General features: G+C 51.3%; 1 protein-coding gene, 1 non-coding gene and 1 pseudogene across 10 annotated transcripts in view; 2 read left to right on the forward strand and 1 right to left on the reverse strand.

Annotated features, from left to right (window-relative positions):
• RBFOX3 (RNA binding fox-1 homolog 3) overlaps positions 1 to 22,060 on the reverse strand; it is a 435,991-nt gene that overhangs the window by 370,307 nt on the left and 43,624 nt on the right. The window lies entirely within an intron of this gene.
• LOC120867474 lies at positions 5,430 to 5,508 on the forward strand. Its single transcript, XR_005721902.1, has one exon. It is a non-coding gene; the product is annotated as a small nucleolar RNA U2-19 (small nucleolar RNA).
• Positions 5,654 to 5,729, forward strand: LOC120867472 (annotated as a pseudogene).

Genomic DNA, 22,060 nt, shown 5'->3' on the forward strand with positions numbered 1-22,060 from the left:
AGGAGGGCTAAGTAACTGCCCCCAGGTAACAGTGAGCAGGTGCAAATGGGGCAGAAAGACATCACTCAGAGTCAATTCCAAATTGTTTCTTTTGAGATCTCTTTTAGTGCCCAAAGGGTACTCCTGACATCAAAAACTCACTTTCATCCCAATGAAGGGTACCTCGGATTCTATGCACTGATTTTTCCATTTCCTGCAAGTTATTTCCAAAGACAAGTTAGGAGGGAAAAGATTATTTTATTTGACAAGATGCTACAAAGTCCAACAAAGACTTGGGTCCCACCCCACATAGATCACCTGGCTTACAGGTGAATTTGAGACCTTACTGTCAGGAAGCAAAGTCTAGACTTCCAGTAAGAGGTGAAGAGAGGCATTCAGGGAAACAAGGTATCACTTAGAACCTGCATTTTTCAAACACCCAAGGAACCAGCTCTATGGCTCCCAGGAGGGAGGCAACTGGGGACCAGGAGTGTCTAGAGAAATTCAGACAAAGAAGGGAGGGAGCTACAGACTGGTTGGGGCAGCTGGCCACCAGCAAGGTGCCCAGTACAGGAGCTGGCCAGTTCTGAAGTGCAGAGGGGAGTGCCTATGAAAGTGGGGAGGGGGTCATGGGGAAGCTGGCCGCAGACCCAGGTAGCAGACTCAAGTCTGTGCAAGAAAAGGGACCTTCTAAAGGAGATAATGGGCTAGGCCTACACACATGTCATGGGAGGTGATGCTGGAGAACGTTAGGGGTGTTACCAGTCAAGGAAGCTCAGACTGAGCATGAAGGCCTGAGAGAGAAAAGGAAGAAGAGCCTTTTGTCCCCCAAAGGGAAAAAGACGGACCTGAAGTCTTCCAGGAGTCCCTGGACGCTCTACAACAGGTCAGCAAACCAAGGCCAGGGGACAAACACAGCTTTCCCCCTGTTTTGTAAACAAAGCTATGGGAACATAGCCACATTCATTCATTTACATATTATCTAAGGTGGCTTTCACACTGATGGCCAAGCTAAGCTGTTGTGACAGAGACCTCCTCGCCGTAAAATACTAACTCCCTGGCCATTGACAGAGCTAGTTTACAGAGCCCTGCTCCAGAACATTTCAGCTCTACAGGAGCTGGCTTGGACGTACACAAAGCATGGAGGGGGGTCTCTAAAGGGATGCAAAGACAAGGGTGCACCCCCCACGGAGAGGAGGACAAGCCCACAGTGTCTCCCTCGCTCCCACCTTGGGGAGAAAAACCTCAGCTCTGGCAGAGTGTAAGCTAGGGTGAGCGCCCTGCACTGGCACCTGGATGTAAAGCTATGTTTTCAGAGAGGGGAACGTGCCGGAAAGTTGTTAATAAGCGTTTCTGATGTGATTCAGGACAGGAAGCCCAAACTAAGAGAATTTCAGAGTAAAGATAAAAACCCACAGGGACAGAATATTTTTAAGACAAACATCAAGCCTAGGGACAAACTTTCACCTACAATTGATGGTCCAGCAGGTTCAAAAGGGTGATGATGGTCCACACTCAGCCAGGGGGCCCTGCTTCAAGGGCACTAGATTTGGATAGCCCCATCCACTGCTGAGGTCCATTCTCTGAACCCCACATCATTCTCCTGCCCACACATGCTCCACCACGCCCACCCTCGGCACTCCACCCATCGTCTGCAAGGGTCCAGGTGTCCCAGGCCTCTGGCCCTCCTTCCTCTGGTCATGCACACCTAGGAGGCCAGCATTCACCCACCCAACACACTGCACGTGTCCAGCTCCCCTCGAGTGTATGAGATGCATATGGGCCAGAACCATGCCCTCTCCATCTTCATGCCTCGGCCCGTGCCCAGCAATTGCTCACCTGGAGCTCAGCTGACAGTATTTTATTTTGAGGTTGTGGTGAAATCCATCCATGAAGTTCAACACTAAGAGGAAAGCCAGCCCCACGAGCCAGACCAGGAGAAATCAGGGTGGGTGGTGGGCTCTCCCCAGTTCCTTTATTCACTCCATCCTTGGGCGCTGCCCTGTCTCAGCCCTGGGGCTTCAGAGACAGTGAGCCTCCCCCAGGGCTGGGGGAGCCCTGATAAAGCTCCTATGGGTCCTCATTACAGAACGTAAGGCGTGTGTAGAGTGCTGAGGGTGCACAGATGGTGGGCCTCTGGGAGTTCAGGGGTGGGAGGGACAGCTCCTCCAAGACCACAAGGATCTTAAGAGGGTCTGTTCTCAGCAGTGGACTCTAAGCAGCTTGAGGTTTGGTGGTGGATGAGGGGGTGGCATTCTGATGCCTGCTTGTGCCCCCTCAAGCTCTCCTGGGGCGTCGCCCCTGCAGGGCTCCACCGGGCCAAGGACTTGGCCGGTTCTGGTGGTGAGGAAAACAGAGCAGCAGGCTCCCGGCTGGGAGGTGCGGCGCAGGAAACATCAGTGCCGTTGCCGTGTCCGGATCCTACCTCTCGGTCCCCACACAGACGGTGCCTGCGTCAGGGGAGGGGCACTCCGGCTGCAAGCCCACCCTTCCCTGGCCTCTGACCGCTGCCCACCCAGGAGGCCCAGGTCGGGTGAGGAGGCCGCAGGGCTCGGGCGAGGGTGGCACAGGTCAGCAGGTGGGGCCCGCGAAGCTGGCAGCTGCCACTCTGCTCCAGCTTTAGCATCCTCGTCATCTAAGGCAGCTTCACTTTTAAGCAACCAGTGAAGGACAAGCACCCTGTAAATTTAGAACGCGTGATGGCTGGTAGTGTTTGGTATTCATCTTAGCACACAAGTGGGGGGAGGAGACTGGCCGCACCATCGCATCTCAGCCCACAGAGAGGTTTGCAGAAGGGAACCGTCTTTCCCCGAAGGAAAAAGGTAGCAGACCCTCTGAGGTCGGGTCCCAGTCTCCACCTCAAGGGCTGCCCTCTTCACCACTATCCCCACCAGCATGGCTCCACTCAGGGCCCCTCGGCCCCCACCTCTGGGCCTCCCTTCCCGTTCTCACATTTGGCTAAAAATAAAACCTCTGTTGGCAGCAAATACACCCAGTTTCCCCAGAACATAAGCTTCCTGGGAATCTAGAAAAGGGAACAGCTCTACCTCTCATGGAGCCCAGATGGATTCCTGAAAATTTGTGTCAAACCAATTTCTGTAAATCCAATCATATTTGCAGTGATTCACCTCCATCTCTGAAACACTTCCCTCCTGACCAGCTGCTCACCTGACCAGCTTCCTCCATGCGCACAAACATGCTTACCAGCAATGGGCTTGAGCAAACACCAGTTCAAGAGGGGGCTGCAGCCAGAGAGGGGCTTCGTGTGACCTGAATACTCATGGCCAGATTTTGCTGTGTCAGGGCTCAGGTTTCCAGGAAGCAGAGCAGATGGCCCAGTGTCCTCCTCGGCAGTTCTTTAGCCCTCATCTGATTTCTTTTGGGGAGTTCTCACTAGAACCACCATGACACCTCTCACCTGTTTCTCCAGGACATCCCAAAGTGGTCCTCTGCATGACAGATCTGTGTGAGAACTGCACAGGAGTGGGGAGGCGGGGGAGAGGTAGGCCCAGTTTCCCTACTGTAATGTCCTCCATGTGCTGGCCCTAAGGGCAGAGTGGGGTGGCCTGCAGCAAAGCCAGGCTGGACCGTTCAGAGCCCTTGGGCAGCATGGATGGGTCAGGCAGGGGCCAGACCTGCAGTGCAGGAGGGTGCCTCTCAGTGCAGGACTGAAGCATCAAGGCCGCAGGCATGGAAGCCGACAGTGGTTGCTGGTGCCCGAGGAAATGGAGACAAGTGGACAGATCCAAGATCCAAGGCCAGTGGACTGGGCAGCGGACGATATTTAGGAGGTCAGAGGAGAGGAAGATGACCTGGCCAGCGAGGGAGGCCCATGCCTTCAGAGTAGGGAGCCTCCCCTTGCTCCTGCCGCCGCTCCCCAGGACGGAGCAGCCAGGAGTAATCCCGGGGCTCCGGCCTCTGCCTCGATGATGCTGGAGAGCTTGGTTGCTGCCCTTTCCAGGGGTGGCTACTGTTGAATAACCTGCGCACTAGACTCCCAGGGCACAAGCAAGGCCACAGGGACCAGTCCCTGCTCCGTGACTCTCTTCTGTCAGGTGACTGTTGAAAACGTATGTGCATACATGCATGTGTGTTAAAGAATGAATGACTCCTGTTGAGATAGCCCTCATCAATCTGGACCTGAATGTCCACTGACATGTAGGAGCTTCCCCAGTGAACTTCACCAGTTTATACCAGGGTAGGTGTGTCCCCAATTGGACTAGGCCTTCCTTAAAGGTAAGAAAGAGGAGGCATATATGCTTAGTACCCACCCTGTTTCAAGCCCCTCCCGAGGTCCTTGAACCTCGTATTTCATCTCATTTTCACAGCATCATCCTCATTTTGTAGGTTAAGGAGGCTGGGGCTCAGAGAGTCGATGAAGAGCTAGTTGGTGGGGCAGCTGGGCTTTGGCCTTCTCTACCATGCAGGCTCTGTCCTTTGCTTTTCTCGTAGGACCACCCTGGGGATGGGACAGGCTGAACTGTCCATCTTCCCCAGCTGCAGTGGGTGCTGGGAGCCAAGCCGTCCTCCAGCACTGGGGGTGGGAGGTGCGGGGGGCGGGGGGAGGACTGTTGAGGCTTCAGAAATCTTCCTCAGGCCATGTCCCAGCCACACCCCTGGACTTAACCAGCCATGCCACCACCACAACCATTGGCTGGCATGGGTACGCTAGAGGTCCATCAAGGAGGGTAGTGATAAACCCACCTGTCAGGGAGGGGTCACCAAGTCACTTCAGTACTAGGGAAAACCAGTGCCAGCTTTGCCCAGCCCAGAGTCCCAGGAGTGTTGGGAGGGAAGTTTTTGGTGGGCAACCCCAGGCTGAGCATGGGAGCTGTCCAGCACAGGAGGAGCAACCTGGGCCCCTTGTGGTCAGAGAATCTGAACAGCCTTTGGCATGATCTGTGATCTTGTCCTTATTATAAAAGGAATACATATTCACTGTAGAAAATTTAGAAACTACACTTATGCAAAAAGAAGAAAATTTAAAATAACCCACAATCCCACTACCCCGAAATAACTCCTGTTAACATTTTGAGCATAATACCCTCCCAGACTTTCCTATGCATAGAATATATATTTTTGGTACTAAGTGGGATCATACTGTACATTCCATTTTATAACTTTTTTTTCACTTAACTATGTCTCATACTAAATCACTAAGTATTCTTCTACAACATCATTTTTTAATGACTGAATTAGCCAAAGAATACTAAAAGGATGGCTGAAGACAGGAAAGGAAAATTTTATAATACAGAACACTACAAGTAAGCATTAAACAGGAAAATGCCCTTTGTCAACAAATCAGCTCTATGATTACAGAAAAATATTATTTTTTTCAGTTTTTTCCTCTGTAGTCCAAATTCTACAATATTTTAAAAAACCAAACTTAATTAAAAGACATGACCCTCAAAAGAGAGTCCCCTTCTCTGAGACCTTCTCTTACTGAAATGGATCAGTGAGGAAAACAGCCAGATCTGCGCATCCAAAGATCTTCCAGGCTACCTAGGCATGATCTCTATAGTTCTGAGAAGCCAAAGAATAGACTAATTTAAAACAATAAGGGCTTATGTCCAGAGTTGTGTGTGTATAAAGGCAACAGTGGGTATCTGAGAATTTGTTGTTGGATAAATGATATTGGGGTGTGGATGTACACGTATGAAAGGTAATCAATTCTGAGTAACAGTGAAAAGGTTTTACTACTGACCTTTATAACTAATACTGTGAATGTTTCTACACTTGATCTGAGCTCAAGGGGCAGGAGGCTCCCCTTGGCTAGTGGTATCTTCAGATATAAACAATATCATTGTTCTGAAGGACTGACTCGACTTCCTCTCACTGCAGGTATCATGGACTGAATGCTTGTGTCCCCTCAGAATTCGTATGCTGAAGCCCTCGTGCACGCGTGCTAAGTCACTTCAGTCACGTCCAACTCCTTGCGACCCCATGGACTCTAACCCTCCAGACTCCTCTGTCCATGGGGTTCTCCAGGCAAGAATACTGGAGTGGGATGCCCTGCCTCCTCCAGAAGATCCTCGCGACTCAGGGAGGCTGAACCTGTGCCTCCTGCGGCCCCTGTGCCTTCTGCACTGCAGGCGGACTCTTTACCACTGAGCCACCGGGGAGCCCACTGAAGCCCTAACCCTCGATGGAACAGTATCTGGAGGTAGAAGGTGATCAGAGTTAGATGAAGCCTGAGGACTGGGCCTTTCTGATGGGATTAGTACCCTAATAGGAAGAGACACCAGAGCCCTCTCCCCACCATGTGAGGTCATCAAGAAAGCAACAGTCTGCAAGCCAGAAGAGGGCCCTCACTAGAGCCTGACCACACCACATCTTGATGGCAGACTTTGAGCCTCTAAAACTGTGAGAATTAAACTCCTGCTGCTTAAGCCACCCTGTTTGCACTATTCTGTCATGGCTGCAGAAGCAAGCTAAGACCTCAGGTAAGATGTGTCTAGAGTAGTTCGGGGACAGTAAGATTGCAGTCATCTGGACTTTGTCAAGCCATTCCCCAAGAAGAGACCCAGAGGGGCCGCCTATGGAGGTGGGAGGAGTGAAGAACCTGAATCCCTCCTGAGTCCGAGGAAGGACTCATAGGACTCGCAGCTTCTCTGCCAGGAAGGGGGCATGTTCCTCAAATGGGACATGAGAGTTTGGGCTGGGGTCTGCCGTTTCACAGTGACAATAGACGAGGTGCAAAGAGCCTGGGGATGGCCCCCCAGGGCTCCTCCTTGATGAGGTACAGGCAGAGCCCCTGGGGTCCCTCCCACTGTGGTCTCACCAGGAGCCCCACGGAAGAGGGATAAATGAATGGAGAACACGAGGGAGCTTATAGGGATCAGAGCTGAGGCCAACTCCAAGAAGAGCAAAGGGGGCTTCTCCAGGGTCAGGAGAAATCCTGGGGCCAAACACACAGGGTTCCCCTTCAAGGACCAGGGATTGGGGCCTTGTGAGCAGCTCCGCACAGACTCAGGCTCTCACCAGAGCAGGATGAACAGGGTGCTGGAGGGGCTGAGAAACCTTCCCCTTCCCCACCCAGGTCCGGCCTCAGGATCCGCCAGCAGCTCTTCCTACCACTGGTCCCCGCAGCTTGGTTGAAAACCCGAGGAGGAGCTCAGCCTGGGGCAGAACCAAGGGCGACTGGCGGTGCCAGCCTCCGAGCCCCTGCGACCCAACAGCAGTGCCCTTGGGAGCACAGATCTGTGCTTGCCAAGCATCATGGGCGCCAAGCAACTGTGGCTTCCGGTTTATTGCTTATCTTTCCTGTGCACTTTAGGGAAGCTCCTTTAGGGAAACACCAACCTGCCACGGATGAAATAAAGGTGGAGGATCTCTGCCCAGGTGGGAGCCACTTTAATAAGTGCCCCAGAGGCTGAGCCCATGGAGAACAAGGCTCAGCAACTCAGGGTGCTGGTGACCCTGGGAGACACAGATTCCAGGTCCCATGTGTAGGCCTCCAGGTGCCTAGCATGGTCCCACACCCTGGGATCCACTTCCTGGACGGGAAGTCCAGGCTAGGGCTGGTGCAGAGCTGGGTGATTCAGCACCTCCCTCTGTCACCAGGACACAGGTCCTTGCCCCTGCCCGCCCTGCACCTCCCGTCAGGCTGGGAGCAGGATGTCTGCAGTAACAACATCCCAAAGCCCCTCTTAGAAGCCAAGAACCGTTCACAGAAGCTGACTCTCCATGCTGGAAGATGTCTTGTCTCATCAGCCAGAACCAGTCACTGCTAAAAGCACAGGGCCTCCCATGGACTGAGTGCTCAGTCTTGAGGTCAAGGTGGCCTCCCTCTCCCTGCACTAAGCCCAGGTCAGTAAGAAGAGAGAGGGCCTGGACGCCTCTGGGAGCCATCGGCCTATGGGGCCGTCTCCCCAGCAAGGCTCTTCCCTGCCTGCCCTCTTAGATGTCACCATGAGACGCTGCATTCACTCTCACTAGACCTTCGCCCTCTCCATCACCACCCAGAACACTCACCCCAACGTTCAGATCCACAGGTGATCTGGATGGTAGAAAGTGGCCCTGCTGCCCCTCTGAGGTGCCTGGGCTCACAGGTCAGCTGCATGCCCACAGGGCCTGGCCAGGCCACATGCTGGGAGGGCATAGGGCAAGATAGGATGGCCTGCTCCCAAAGACAAAGTCGCCTGGGTCAGGATGACCATGCTAACACAGGACTGGCCTGCGCTGGGGCCCAAGGAGGACCGTGGGGTCCACGTTTGTGAGGCCACTGCCTGAGCAGGGCTGGAAGAGTCCACGCTGATAGAGAGTCTGCCAGGCAGTGGGAGGGTCCCCTCTTCTTCTAGGAGCAGATGAGCCCTCAATCAGAAGCCAGCCTCTGGGGAAGGGCTGGTCTCCCCTCTGCAGGCCGCTCGAAGACCCCAGCCCCCTCTGCCCGTGAACAGCAGCTACCGTACGTCTGTCTGCACATCCCTCCACAGCTTCTTACACTGCCAGACACCCTCTCTCCTTGCCCTTCTCTCTTCCGTTCACAGCTAGAATTAAGTGACTTCACAGAGGGGTGGGGATGCAAAAGTGCCATCTCCTTGACCCGACAGTTTGGCTCCAGAACCCCCATTATACTAATCATCACCAAACTAACACCTTTGTTTTGGGCCACATAGTCCTGACAACACCAGTAAAACACGTGTGCCTTCCAGCAAAACGCACCATCATACCCTGTAATTCTGCCAGCCAGGGGGCCTGCTTAAGTGTAGCTCAGTAAACATGTCCTTGTGGCCACATCAGTTCTGTCAAAGGTGCTCCGTCGTGCCGATGGACAGGGGGACAAACCACACTTCCCCTGACTCTCGGGCTGCCGGCCACTGGCTTCTTTCCATTGAATGAGGCCCCAACGGCTCTGCGAGGAGCCAGCCCATGGGCTCCTCAGGCCACACCCAGTGCAGCATTTTGAACAGAGTTCCCTCTGACCTTCTCCATCTTCTAAGAGACCCAGAAGTTGGGACACTGACCTGCTTGGCTGGTGTATTTGTCTCCAGGGGCTACCGTAACGAACTACCACAGACTGAGCAGCTTAAAACAATGCAGTTTCATTCTTGAACAGCTCTGGAGGCCAAAAGCCTGACACTAAGGTGTCGGCAGCACTGTGCACTCTGGAAAGGCTTGCATCGCATCACTTCAATCCCTGCCTCTGCCCTTACATGACCGTCTGTCTCTATATGTCCTCTTCTCTTCATATACGGACACTGGTCCCCGGATTTAGGGCCCACCCCACCCCAGTAAGACCTCACTTTAACTTGATTAAAGCTGCAAAGACCCTATTCCCAAATAAGATCTCATTCACAGGTCCCCAGAGTTAGAATTTGGACGTATGAGGGCACAAAATAACTCATAGCGTAGGTCTCTCCTGGAAGGTCAAGGGTGGATGGGCACACAGTGCCAGGCCTGTCTCCTGACCTCCATCACCTGCATGCCAGCCAGCCTCTGCTCCAGTGCCCCAGGGTGGAGTCCTGACAGCCTCCTGAGTCCTGCTGATGTTCACATCTCTCAGAACCAAACTCTGTCTCCCTAGAGCTTGCACCCACACATCCTTTTTCTGCCTTTGAACACAAAGGGACAAACCTACTTCCTCCTCCACATGATAGGCCTTTGAATAATTAGAGCATGGCAGCAGGCCCACCCCCACCCACCCTGCCTCTCCAAGGCTCCTGGTGGCTTCAAGGGCCCACCTGTCATGTGTGTGCCCCCCCTCCACACCCCAGCTAAGTGAGCCCCACTGGCCACCATCTTTACCTAAAACAAGATACAGAACTGGCCACAAACGCCCCTCCCCAAACACGAACAGGGTGCCGCAGGCACGAAGCTGGGGGTGCTAGAGAGGGAAGGTGCAGGGACTCGAGACCCTGGCTGAGGAGGTGGGGTGGGCACCGTGACAGCCCCTCACCCTAGGTCGGGCTCTGGAGCTGTGATTCACCTATTCTGCAAACACAAGCCCCAACTGTGGGAGACAGATGGAAGAAGAGCTGGTCCCAGCCAGTCTGTCAGCAAAATCTGTGCCATCATATAAAGACTTCTCTCCCAGAGGCTGATAGCTCCCTGATCACAGGTAGGGTCTGTGTATGTGCCTGGAGCTTGACAAAGTCTTGTTGAATGAATGAATGAGTTAATGGCTACAGTGAACTGGGGGAACTGGAGGCTTCTCGTCTCTCCTGCTCCACCCTGCAGCCCCTGAGGCAGCTCGCTGCAGTCACACGGTCAATGCGGCTCTTGGGGAGATTCCACGGTCAGAGCAGGACACCCTCAGTGTTGCCTCCTCCCAAGGCCCAGTTTCCTCCTCTGGAGCAGAGCTTTCTGTGTGTGCAGAGAAAGCAGGATAATAAAGGGAGGTGGGGATTTGAAAGCTATCTAGGGCTGCCCACTGTTTTGGGGGGCAGCACCAGGGCAGTGAAGCACTAACAGAGGCTCTCAAGGCACACATGGTTCCTTTAACCCAGGAATTTCAGACAAACAAGATCAGCAGACCTTAGGCACCCGGATGGGGTTGGAAGTCTACAATTGCCATTAGATCCAGGTCGCTGCCCTGAGAAGCTCAGGTCTAAGGCTTCAAGATCAGGTGACGGTTTAACATAGCTGGTCCAGAAGCAACTCCAAGACAGCATATAATAGTCAAAGTCTGAGAGTGGCCAATATGTAAAGAGTACCCCAGAACAAATTAAAAAGAAAATTCTCCATGGACACATAGATAAAGCACATGAACAGATAGTTCACAGAAGTCAAATGCAAATAAATAATAAACAAAAAATATAATCAACCTTCCTAGAGTTGAGGAAATGTAAGTTTAAATGCTATTTTGTACCCTTAGACTGGCAAATATTTTAAGAAATAATAACTGATACTAGTATGGGTGCAGGATAAAGTATTCTCACATGGTATGGCAAATTCTGTAAATACTTTCAAATTTGTAAAGCAATCCAGCTGTAGTTATTAAAACTTAAGATATACATGCCCTTGGCCCCAATAATTCTTCTTCTGGGATTTTCTCCAAAAAAGCAGAAAGTGCCAGGAAAATACATAGCACATGAAAATGACATATGTGCATATGTGCACATGAGTTGGTCAGCATGAGCAAAGAGGGTGTTTTGGGAGGGGACACTTCCAGCTAGTAGCAGAGGTCAGAAGTCACCCCAGAGAGCTGGATTTGGGGAGCAGTAAGCGAGACTAATTGCTTCACTTTAGACACTTCTGTCTTAGAAGACCTGATATAATAAATAAATAATGACTTTATAACTCATGCGACTGCATTTTTTAAGTGAGTAAGGAAATGATTTCAAAATGAAGCTTTTTTTTTTCTACTTCCTCTGCTGTTAAGGGTGGGGTTGCCAGATTTAGCAAATAAAAACGCAGGATCCTTGGATACATTTGTGAATTTCAGATAAACAACATTTAAAAAAAATATAGGTATGTCCCATGCAATATTTGGCACATACTTATACAAAAAAATTCTTTGTTGTTCATCTGAAATTCAAATTTAACTGGGCATCCCGGGTTTTATCTGGCAACTCTAGTTACAGGGGAAGGGAAACGAAAGATTTCTGCAACTCTCATTTAAATTCTTTTCTTCCAGCTCCCCCTGAAAACCTGTCACAGCCATGACGATGTTTTTTTTTTTTTTCCTCCCAGTGATCACAAGCACGCACACACACACGCACACACACTCACATGTTTTGATCATCACTCGTCACCCTCCAAAAGAACATTCTCTGACTGGCACACACTGATGTTCTGCATGGTTCCTATTTGAGAGTCAGGATGTCACATCAAAGCTCCTAGAGCAGCGTCTGGGCCTTTCCCATTCTGTGCCCAAGCCCAGCAGGGCCAGGCACATGGAAAACAGTCAGCAAACTGGGGGAGACCAGTTAATGGAGGATCAGACGTGCTCTGGAGGAAGGATGGTACCCCAGCTTCCTGCCCGTTGCTTTGCCAGGTCACGCCTTTGACAAATTCTTAGCCATGGTGGGCATCAGAGCCTGTTCAAGCTGCCAAGGTGCGCCTTCTGTCCCCCTCTCTCCCAGCACTCAACACACAACGCATGAACTTCATACAGAGTGGCCTAAGTCATCGCTTCCAAAGGTTGTTTGCTTTTCATTTCATGTTATTCACTTGCTGTCATGGTGAGGAAACCCAGGACTGAGGATAGGGAGGCTGGAGCCAGGGTGACCTTGACCAGGTTATAAGCTGCTCAAACTCCTCACCTGTACAAGCGGAGGTTGGGCGAATGTTCTTGAAGGGATTTCTAAGGCTTTCTGGGCTTAAGGTCAGGAGTGTCCTCAACCTGCCTACTCCAGGGTATGCCACTCACCCACCCTCACCCAAAGCAGAGAACGTGACCACTGGCTATGGAAAAGTCCTCGGCCCTCTCCTTGAGGCCCAGACAGCTCTGCAGGCCCAGGAATCCCCTGCTGGAATCACTGCTTAACCCACTGTCCATCGTGTAGAGTTGCGGAAGCCGCAGACGCGACATTAGCATTACAACCCACACTGATCTTTGTCAATTACGCTCCAGTATTTGAGCTCTAACCAGCTTTAAATTGAATCAGGACAAAATCATCAGAATAAAAAGAGCCCAAGCCCCAGCCTTTCAATTCCAGCACTGGAAAAAAAAAGTTATACATTTCATAATGGCCTTCTACCCCATAATGAACAGGAAAAATAAATTAGATTCCAAGCTAAGGATATATTTATGCAATTTCATTATGTGCCCATGAGCAAGCCTGGTTTTCACCAAGATAAAAATGAGCTCTCAGAAACACTCGCACTAAATAAATGGAGTGATTTAACAGCTTAACGGGGAGCGTGGAGGAGGAACTGAAGGACAATGTCAAAAATGGAAAATAAAAATAAGAGGGACATCCGACATGTATTCTTGGAGGCCTGGGTGACCAAGGCCAGGATGGGTGGAGGGAACATGGATTCTCCCATGTTCTGCACGCCGATCTGCAGAACATCCGCCCCCTTGTCCCAGGCCCAGGGGTCAGTTCTTCAGCGTCCACGGCTGCTTCCAGAGACGACCTCGCTCAGCTAGCTTCTGCAGTAAAACTCCGGGCTGTCCTAGCCCTCTGGTCCTCATCACTAACCTTCTTCCTTCTTTTCCAGAAGTTCCTCTTAGTTCTTTTGCTCCCATGTCAGGGTTACCTGACGCTCCTGTGGCCCCAGCTTCAGGGCACCTCCATGCCCACGGGTTCTCTGCCAGGGTCCCTGGGCACCAGTTGCCCGGCCTTCACGTTAGCATTTCTTTTTTCCAGAAATGAAAATAAGTTCTCTGCTGCCTTTGAACTCTCTAAGAGTGTGGTCTCTTTCTTTTTTTCCCAGTTCACTGTTTACCGTGTGAGGCTCTGGAACCTCGGTGTGAGAGGCATTGTGTAAGCGTGTCTCACAGTTGTTGTGAAGGTTGACAAAATAAGGCATTTATTTTTACTCTTTTAATGCATATTTACAAAGCTGAAGGGTGTCCCCCGAAAACCCCAGTGGTGTATAGCTGGGGCAAACTTGGAGTGAGAGAGCTCTGGGACCTCTCTCAAAGCCAGCGCTGCTGACTTCCAGAGGCGCCCTTTCCAGCCTTGCTGAGGGGCTCCCTGGTGCTGTCAACAAGGGTGAAGAAAAGGTCATGGACTCCTGGAATCTCAGTCTCGGAGCACCTTCTAGGGGGATCTCCCTCTTCACAGGTAAGGATACCAAGGCTCTGAGAGACCAGGGAGGGATCCCAGCTCATCTGTGTGGGAGGGGGTCTTCCATCAGCCTGCCCCACAGAAATATCATGCCAAGCACATGGATCATTATGTGGTCTAGCAGTCACATTAAAATTTCCCCCCAAATGGTGAAATTAATTTCAAGAATGTATTTCATGTAACCCAAAATATTCAACGTATTATCATGTCAATATGCATTCCACATAAGAAATTACACATGCAATAGTTCACATGCTTTGTCAGAGTGCTGCATTTTGAAATCCTGCTTGCATTTTATGCCCACAGCTCATCTCTACCCAGACAGGCCACTGGCTGGTGGCCTCCCTCTCGGGCGAGGGCAGCACAGAACTTCTTCACGTCACCATCTCACTTACAAACAGCTCCAAGCCTAAAAGACAACCAGGCAGGTTCAGGCAGCTGCCAACCGGTACAGGGAAATACAGCCAGTGCTCAGAAGGCATGTTTACAACCTTCACCATTAGTGATTTTTCCAAAATCGCCATGAGACCATAATGAAGAACCACCACCACCACCACGACTCTTCGAGTATCTTCTGTGTCAGGAACAAAGGACTCTGCAGGTGACATATGGGCGCCTCCTCTGGATAGCGCTGAGAGGCAAGTACTATCATCGCTGTGACGTCCCATCAACGGCAGAGGCTGAGACGGGGCTGCCGCAAAATCAGTGAGTCAACAGGTGTCAGGGAGCTGCAACGTCGACGTTTATCAGCCTCTGAGGGCAGAAACTCCCCTCCTTACAGGAATCCATTTAGAACCAAACAGGCACCAGATACCCCTACTTCTCACTCCTGGCAGCCATCAGCTACTTGACATGGGGCAATACCAAGACTCTCCTGCTTTGACGCGTTCCCTTCTTTCCCAAGGCCTCTAAGGGGAAGAAATAAACAAGCAGACAGATAAATACCAACGAACGAAGATAAATACCAACGAAGGAAGATGAGATGAGCTGTGAAGATTAAGCTGCCAGTGGAGCCAGCCTTGTGGTCTTAGGTGCCAAGCCCATCAGCTCATCAGTGTAGATGGAGCTGGAGTTCCACAGCCTAGAGTGATTCCTGGCTCCTGCCCAGGGAAAATGCAGAGTGAGTGGGTGACCAGCAAAGACACGACCAGTGTCCATAGAAGGGTGCATGGACGGGGGCAGAACCAAGAAGTCTGCTGAAGATACCGAGGGACAGAGGGACTCGAACACCCTCCCTACCCCCACCCTCGGCTCCTTCCACACCTGCGAAGGTTGGGGTTGAGTGCACAGGGGCTGGCTGTCATCCCTATAGCTGCCCCGCGAGCAGGTTTGAGGAAGCTGTGTTAGTTGGTGGCTGGCTAACAGTGGTGCCTAGACCCAGCCCCAGCCACTCGCCATTTCAGCAATGCCTGCTCAGGTTTTTGTTTCTCCTTGTGGGTCAGGTGGGGCCCTACCTATACGAGGAGAGAGTGTTGGCGTCAGGCCCTGGGATGCTATACGGTTCAGGACGCGTGCTGCTCTGCGGTCACATGGTGGTGACTGGTGTGGAGGCAGGAGGCCTCGAGGACACGCGGGAAAGGAGGGGGTCTCTCCTCTGTGGCTGGGGAGCTGACGTGGAGAAAGGAGCGAGCAGCAGAGAGGGCACGGGGCCTCCCCAAGCTTCAAGGAGTTCGCTCCTCCCACTGGAGCTCCTCCACCCTCCAGGCCTCCCCACTGCCCGCTGCCCTGACACCCTGAGAACCCCCCACAGGCACCACACCCACCACAGTGCAGCCACCAGGCTCCCAGCAGACAGCACCCAGCGCCTTCCTCGATGGCCTGGGGAAGGGTGTCCACCTGCCCCTGTCGGCGTCCCCAAGCCACCCCCTCAGTGCTCTTACATAACTCGGGTCCTTCCCCACCCACGAGCAGCGCCATCCTCCAAGTCCCCCCACCTTCTAGACATGGGGGTGTAACATCTGCTCACACTGCTCCTCTCCAAGAGAACACCGTCCCCCACACACCGCACCCCGAACTCAAACACTGCCACCCTCCCCCAAAGCTGCAAGGGATAAAAAATAACATAAAATAAAAACATGCTACCACTGCCACCCACCACATCATTAAGGACAAAAAAAAAAAGAAAAGTCTTCTACAAATAAAACTCTTTCCTTCTTGTTCTAGAAAAACGGTAACAAATCGGGGGGTGGGGGTGGCGGGAACGCAGGGAGGGAGCAGACGAGAGCTGCTCTGCCTTTTCATCTCCATTGCTGAAGTCATCTTTGATATTTCTTAGTTTTTAAAAAGAAAGAGAGAATTCCACAGAGGTGCAAGTGCGGGCTCCCAGTCCTACTGCGAGCATTCATGTGGGCAAAGGGTATTAGAATTCAGCGCCAGAAAGCCACATCCGGGGGGTTCCCAGTTTCCCCTGCCTTCATCTTGTTCCCCTCCCTGCAAAGGAGCGCATCCAAAGGAACAGAGGAGGGGGCGTGTTTGGTTTCAGATCAAGAGGCCAAGATCTGCACTGCTGGAACCCTGGCAAGATGGGGAGCGCAAGGGAGCACAACCCAGGGATGTGCCAAGCTGGCCGGGAGACGTCCTGAGCCTCCACACACTTCCCAGCAACCCCCACCTCAACCTCGAGGCAGAGGAACCCGGCTCCCGTGTCTTTCCAGCCAGCCGAGTGCTTAATGGCTTGATGGCCCACCCTTCCAAAATGGCCCGCCCTTCCAAACTCTTCCATGAAAGCAAGAGGGAAATCTGTAATTTCCCCCCAGGAGACGCTGTCTAATCCACTTCCCATTATCCAGTTCAGCCTTACTGTGGAGACCGTGGATTCCCCTTCCTGTGTGTTCTCAGCTGCTCCATGCCCTCACTGCCCTCGTCTGGATGCCCCCACCCAGCTGTATCCAAGAGTCCCTCTGGTTCATCATCTGGGTGCAAAGTCACCTCCCTTCTCAGTCACCCAGTTTATTGCACTGTCTTTGGGAGATCTTTGTGGGCATGGAAGCCTCCCCTTTGATTATTCCTATATAGCTAACTGTGAGTGTGCACACATGAGTGTATACTACACACCAAAGCCATCATGTTACAATCTAGATAAATCCCAAATGTGTGGGATACAATTTACAGAGGTGCATAAGGACATAGTTAAAGAAAATCACCTTCAAGAGGTTTATAGGGGGTCCAGGAAGGTCACGGCTGCAGTCTGGATCTCAGGGAGTCCTTATCTCCCCGGATGTACATTCCCACTTGTCGCCACCCCTAAACCATGAGTATGTGGCAGGAGAGAGTCCAAACCCCAGGCTGCTTTCTGGCCAAAATGGAGGGATCCAACCCTAGAAAGTTGTGTTTATGGAGGACCTATTTGGTGTTTCACAGTCTCCCCCTTTCAGTCACAAGGATAGACAAACGACCTTCATCAGATGAAATCTTGTCATCAAGGTCCCAACAACTGCCAGCATGGTCCCCGCTGCACACTGAGCTCCTCTAGTCTCTGCTCCAAGCCCTCGGTTCCCAGCACCCAAAGAGTGAGCTCTCTAAAGAGGGGTGACTGATGGCTTGTTCGAGCAGCTACACCAAAAGCAGGGCATCCCTTGGTTTCCTCCCACCTGCTGGTGCTCCCAGCTGCCCTATCCTCACAGCTAAGGTTCACTTCATGGCAGGCAACCTGCTCAGGGCTGAGAATGGAAGCTGGATGCTGGGCAGTGCCTTCCCACCAGGGAGACCCTCACAGGCCAACCCTTGTGATGGAGAACAGCAAAGAATGACGACAAAACAGGAAAAGGAGTGTTCCCGCTGCCTAGTGGCTCAGAAGTTACAGAATCTGGAGGGTCCACATCATTCCTTTTCTCTTCTCTATTAAAAATCTGCTGCTTGGGGGAGGGAGTCAGAGAGGACCAAGCATGGAGGACTCAATAGGAGCAAGTCACCAAACAGGCTCTCTCACTTTCTGCTTGGAATGGGGGTCCAAATCTGGAGCACAGGCAGGAAATGTTCACTTTCAGAGAACATCTCTGTGGTGAAGAACAGAGGAGACATCCTTTTTATTCCAGTCAAGCAGCTGCTTGTCCAGCGCTGACAGCATGCATGAGGCCCACAAAGGAAGGCAGAGGAGAGATGGGCCAGGAGCCTCCAGGGGGGGCTTGGTGGACAGCAGAGAGGTATGGAGGTGCTCCACCATGGGGCTCCCCCAGAACAGGCCTGAGTGCCTGGCTACACCCAAATATGCCCACCCTTGCCCACAGATCCCCCTCTCTCTCCCTCTTTCTCCCAAAAAAGGACCAGCTTGCATTTGAGATTCCCAGAGCTCAGAAGTCCAAGCAAGCATCTTGCCTGGGGTGGGGAGGGGCACCCCCTCTCCAAAGGGCTGGCACAGCCCTGTGACATGGCTCTATCACCACCCCAAAGCTATGGGTGTGCCCAGGATAGTGGTACAGACGAATCCAAAAAAAATGTGCTGGTTAAGTAGCACTAGGTGCTAGAGAAGGGGCATGGTTGGACCCACTCCCCATCCCTGGGTTCATGTGGTCCCCAGGAAGCCCCTTCAGCTCCCTGGGCCTCCATCCTCCTCTGTGAAGTTGAGGACACCCAGCTTCTTCAGCATGGCACTGTCCCTCCACAGGACCCCTCTAAACCTGAGAATGTATCCTGTTCACATCTACAGCTTTCATACATCTTTGGGCATCTCTTCATCCCAATGCCTTGGCACGCAGTTGGTGCTCAATAAATATTTGTGAAATGAATATAGAAATGTTTCCTTGTTGCATTTCATTTTATCCTCATAAAAACCCTGTGAGCTAGCAAGAGCCCTCATTAGCCTACTGGGGACAATCATCGTTGTTGCAGGAGCGGATGCAGTTGACTGTAGGAACTCTGTGTTTACATGATTTCATTTCTTTCTTTCCTCCAGGCCGTGAGGTGGTACGATTATTACTGATGTTTTGCAGCTGGAAAAACTGAGGCTTGGGATGGGGAGACGCACTGACTGAGGTCCCTTGACCCCAGATCAGAACAGATGCCTATTTCAACCAGGCCAGCTTTTGCCAACTTTCCACGAAGGCTAAGGGAAGGCTGCTGGTGAGCAAGAGAAAACAAAGCCTCAGGTTTTCACCAGGGTCTCTGGGTTCTACCAAGCAGGAGTGCATCTTATTTAAAGAGTCCTAAGGGAGGCCCTGGAATGACATGAGGGTGCACGGGGCTCAACCTCCAGGTGGGAGCCCGCGATGCAGAAGCATAGCTGTTGAACTGGCTGTCGCCCACTCCTCCAGGGCAGGGGGAGTCCCGCACAGCCCCAGGACTGAGCAGATGGTTCCTCCCTTTTCCACTGCAGACAGGCAGGGACACAGCTCAATAGAAGTCCAGCCAACTGCAGCTCGGAGACAAGCAGAGCTCAGGTTTCTCTGGAGACTTGAGAATGATCTCTCTGACATCAGTGAATGATCTAACCAGAAGACTCTTTAAGGAGGTCACGCAATGGTTTGTGTCTGGGTTGAGATGCGGGAGTAACTGCAGACTGCAACCCAGAGGGAGGTTTTGGGGGACACCCCAGGAAGATGAGGGGGGCTTGGCAGAGCAGACCTGTGGCTTTCCTGTAGCGCTGAGGGACAGGGAGCCCCCAGGAGAGGATGCGGCAGAGAAATGAAAGAGAAAGCAGAGTCCTGCTTGCATTTCACATCCCTGTCCCTCAGGAGGGAGAGGAAGGGAGAGGAGACAACATGAATATTCCTTCACCATGTGGCCCAATATCACAGCTGAGAAGGCCCCACAGCTGTGGGCACAAGCCTCTGCCTGGCGGGGCTAACTTTAAAAATAAGAAGAGTTGAATCATCATAAAAAGTAAGAATTTTCCAGGCTCAGAGACCTGACAGATGAAGCAGTTTACCTAAAAAGCCCTAGTGTTCTGGGAAGAACACACACACACACAAAAAAAACCCCAAACTGTGGAAAACCAGCCTCCACAGCAAAATGAAGACATATTGACTGCCCCTGCTGGGCACCCCCTGAGAGCTCTTGGGTACGCCCCCCACAAATCCTTCCTTTATCTCTATCTTCTGGGCTCTACACTAGGAAAAGTCTACATCAGAAGAACAGGTCAGAGACAGGCCAGGGCCTAGTCAGGCTTAATGATCCTGAATGCTCTACAGAGTGCTTGGAATGAAGGGGTCCGGTACCAGAAGGACAAGAATGTCAGAGAGCAGAAGCATCTCTACACCAGAAGCATCACCATGAAAGCTTGACTAGTAGGACAAACTCTCATAAAAGGGGCATGGAGCCCTACCTCTTCCATAGGAGTCAGCTCATGAACCAGTGGAGAAATGAGGACTGATGGAATTGAGTGGATATGATGCAAGTAAAGCCAAAGTAAAAGAGTAAAACAGAGTCCCAGAGATCAGGGAAGAAAGTTCCAAATGCGAGTCCACATGCTTACTGCAGGGAAGCATGGCATATACGTGTCCAGCACCCAGCTTGGAGCTGAGGACTTCATATTTACTGAAGCAGCACTACATGTCAATATGACCTGTAGAATGGCTGGGTGACTAAGGGGATGGACGGATGCTCAGCCCAGACTCACAGATGGAGAGGCGGATGAGGCCGTATTGACATCAAAGGAAGCAAATGGAGCTCAGAGTACTGAGAACATGACTTTGTAATTCAGAAGTTCTCAAAACCTAGCACCTGGTATTCTCGATCAGTGCTGCCCGTTAGAACTTTCTGGAATGGTGACTCTAATATGCTGACCGTGAGTCAGATGTGGCTACTGAGAACTTGAAATGTGGCTAGTACAACTGAGCAACCGAATCTTGGGTTTTACATAGTCACAGGCAGCTCGTAGCTGCCATAGTGGACAGCACTGGTCTAGAGTTTCTCAACATACCTTCGCATGTGCTGATCCTCCTTGGGTGGCTGTTTGGAACACGGGCCACCTAAGGGCAGTTGGGAAGGGTGACTTTTTGAGAAACTGATATCAACACAAGCAGGGCCATTATTTTTGTAAAATCTTTGTTAGATTAAAAAAACATTGCTATTCTCTCTCAGAAAATTATGTGTTTGTTTTTCTTCTTTTTATTTGCTGTTGTACAGTTTGATTAACCGTGGACGTACCTGCTCTTTAAAGGTTTGGTTTAAATTACCCCATGGAACCATCCAGACCTTCTTTGTGTGGGAGTAGCTTAAAAATGTTCTATCTTCCATGCAAACTGGTCAGTTTTGGTAAGTTAGATTTCTCTTATTCCTTGTATTTCTCATGCCTTCTTCCTCTTAACCTTGATTCTGCTAGCTAGTGGTTCAGCTATTTACTTTTTCAAAAACCAGCTTTTTACCTATCAATTCCATTTTCTATCTTTGACTCATATTCACTATCTATTAACTTCATTAATGCCGTCTTTCTGCTTTCCTTCCATTTATCATTCTTTTATTCTTTTTCTGTTTGAGTCATAGATTTAATTCATTTAGTTCTAATTCTCTCTTTTGTGGACTGAATTTTTAAAGACATGAATTTTCTCTATCCCTCTCCCCTTACCGCCACCAGGCACAGCTGGTCCTTTATTGTGGGTACTTCATACACCCCTCTGGGAGTCTGCCCCTCTTGTGATGTATTTGCTGATAGCGTGTCCCTCCCATTGGACTGGGTTCCTCAGAGTCAGGGTCTTTAGCAGCTCTGGACACCTGGCACCTAAAAGTGTCTGACACACCTAAAGGGAAAGGGAAGTCACTCAGTCATGTCCGACTCTTCGCGGCCCCATGGACTGCAGCCTATCAGGCTCCTCCGTCCATGGAATTTTCCAGGCAAGAGTACTGGAGTGGGGTGCCATTGCCTTCTCCGACACACCTAAGGTCATCAGTAAATGCAGAAAACATGGATTGATAACATTGTGATAGCTGTAAAGCCCACATTTGAGCATTTGTCCTATGCCAGGCACAGGGCTACACGCGCAGTGGACATCAGTTCTCTCGTCCTCAGTCAACTCCATGGGGAGGGTTTTGCTCTCCCTCTTTCACAGTGTAGGAAACGAGGGCTCGGGGCAGTTAAGGACTTTCCCAAGTCACAGCTCTCAGAACTCATGAACCCAATGCCTGTGCCCTAAGTGCTGATTTCAGGAAGCAGAGGGTGGTGGCCTGTGTGAAACGGAGAGCGGCCACGTGGCCCTGCAGTCAGAGTGCAGGCTTGGGTCTGAAGCCAGATCTACCACTGTGAGCTGTGGCACTCAAAGCAAATAATTGAACTTCAATGTGCCTCAGTTGTTTCATCTCTAAAATGGAGAAAAATACCCATACCCATAAGACTGTTGTAAGAATTAGACGTAGACATAAACACCCAGTACCATGCTTGGCCTGTGGTAAACGCTCAGGAACTAGTGGTGATGGTGATAGTTATGATGGTTATTATGACGGTGGTGATGATGGTGGTGATGGTAACAACT

This window comes from Oryx dammah, unplaced genomic scaffold, assembly GCF_014754425.2.
Source record: "Oryx dammah isolate SB20612 unplaced genomic scaffold, SCBI_Odam_1.1 HiC_scaffold_8, whole genome shotgun sequence".
NCBI classification, from domain to species: domain Eukaryota; kingdom Metazoa; phylum Chordata; class Mammalia; order Artiodactyla; family Bovidae; genus Oryx; species Oryx dammah.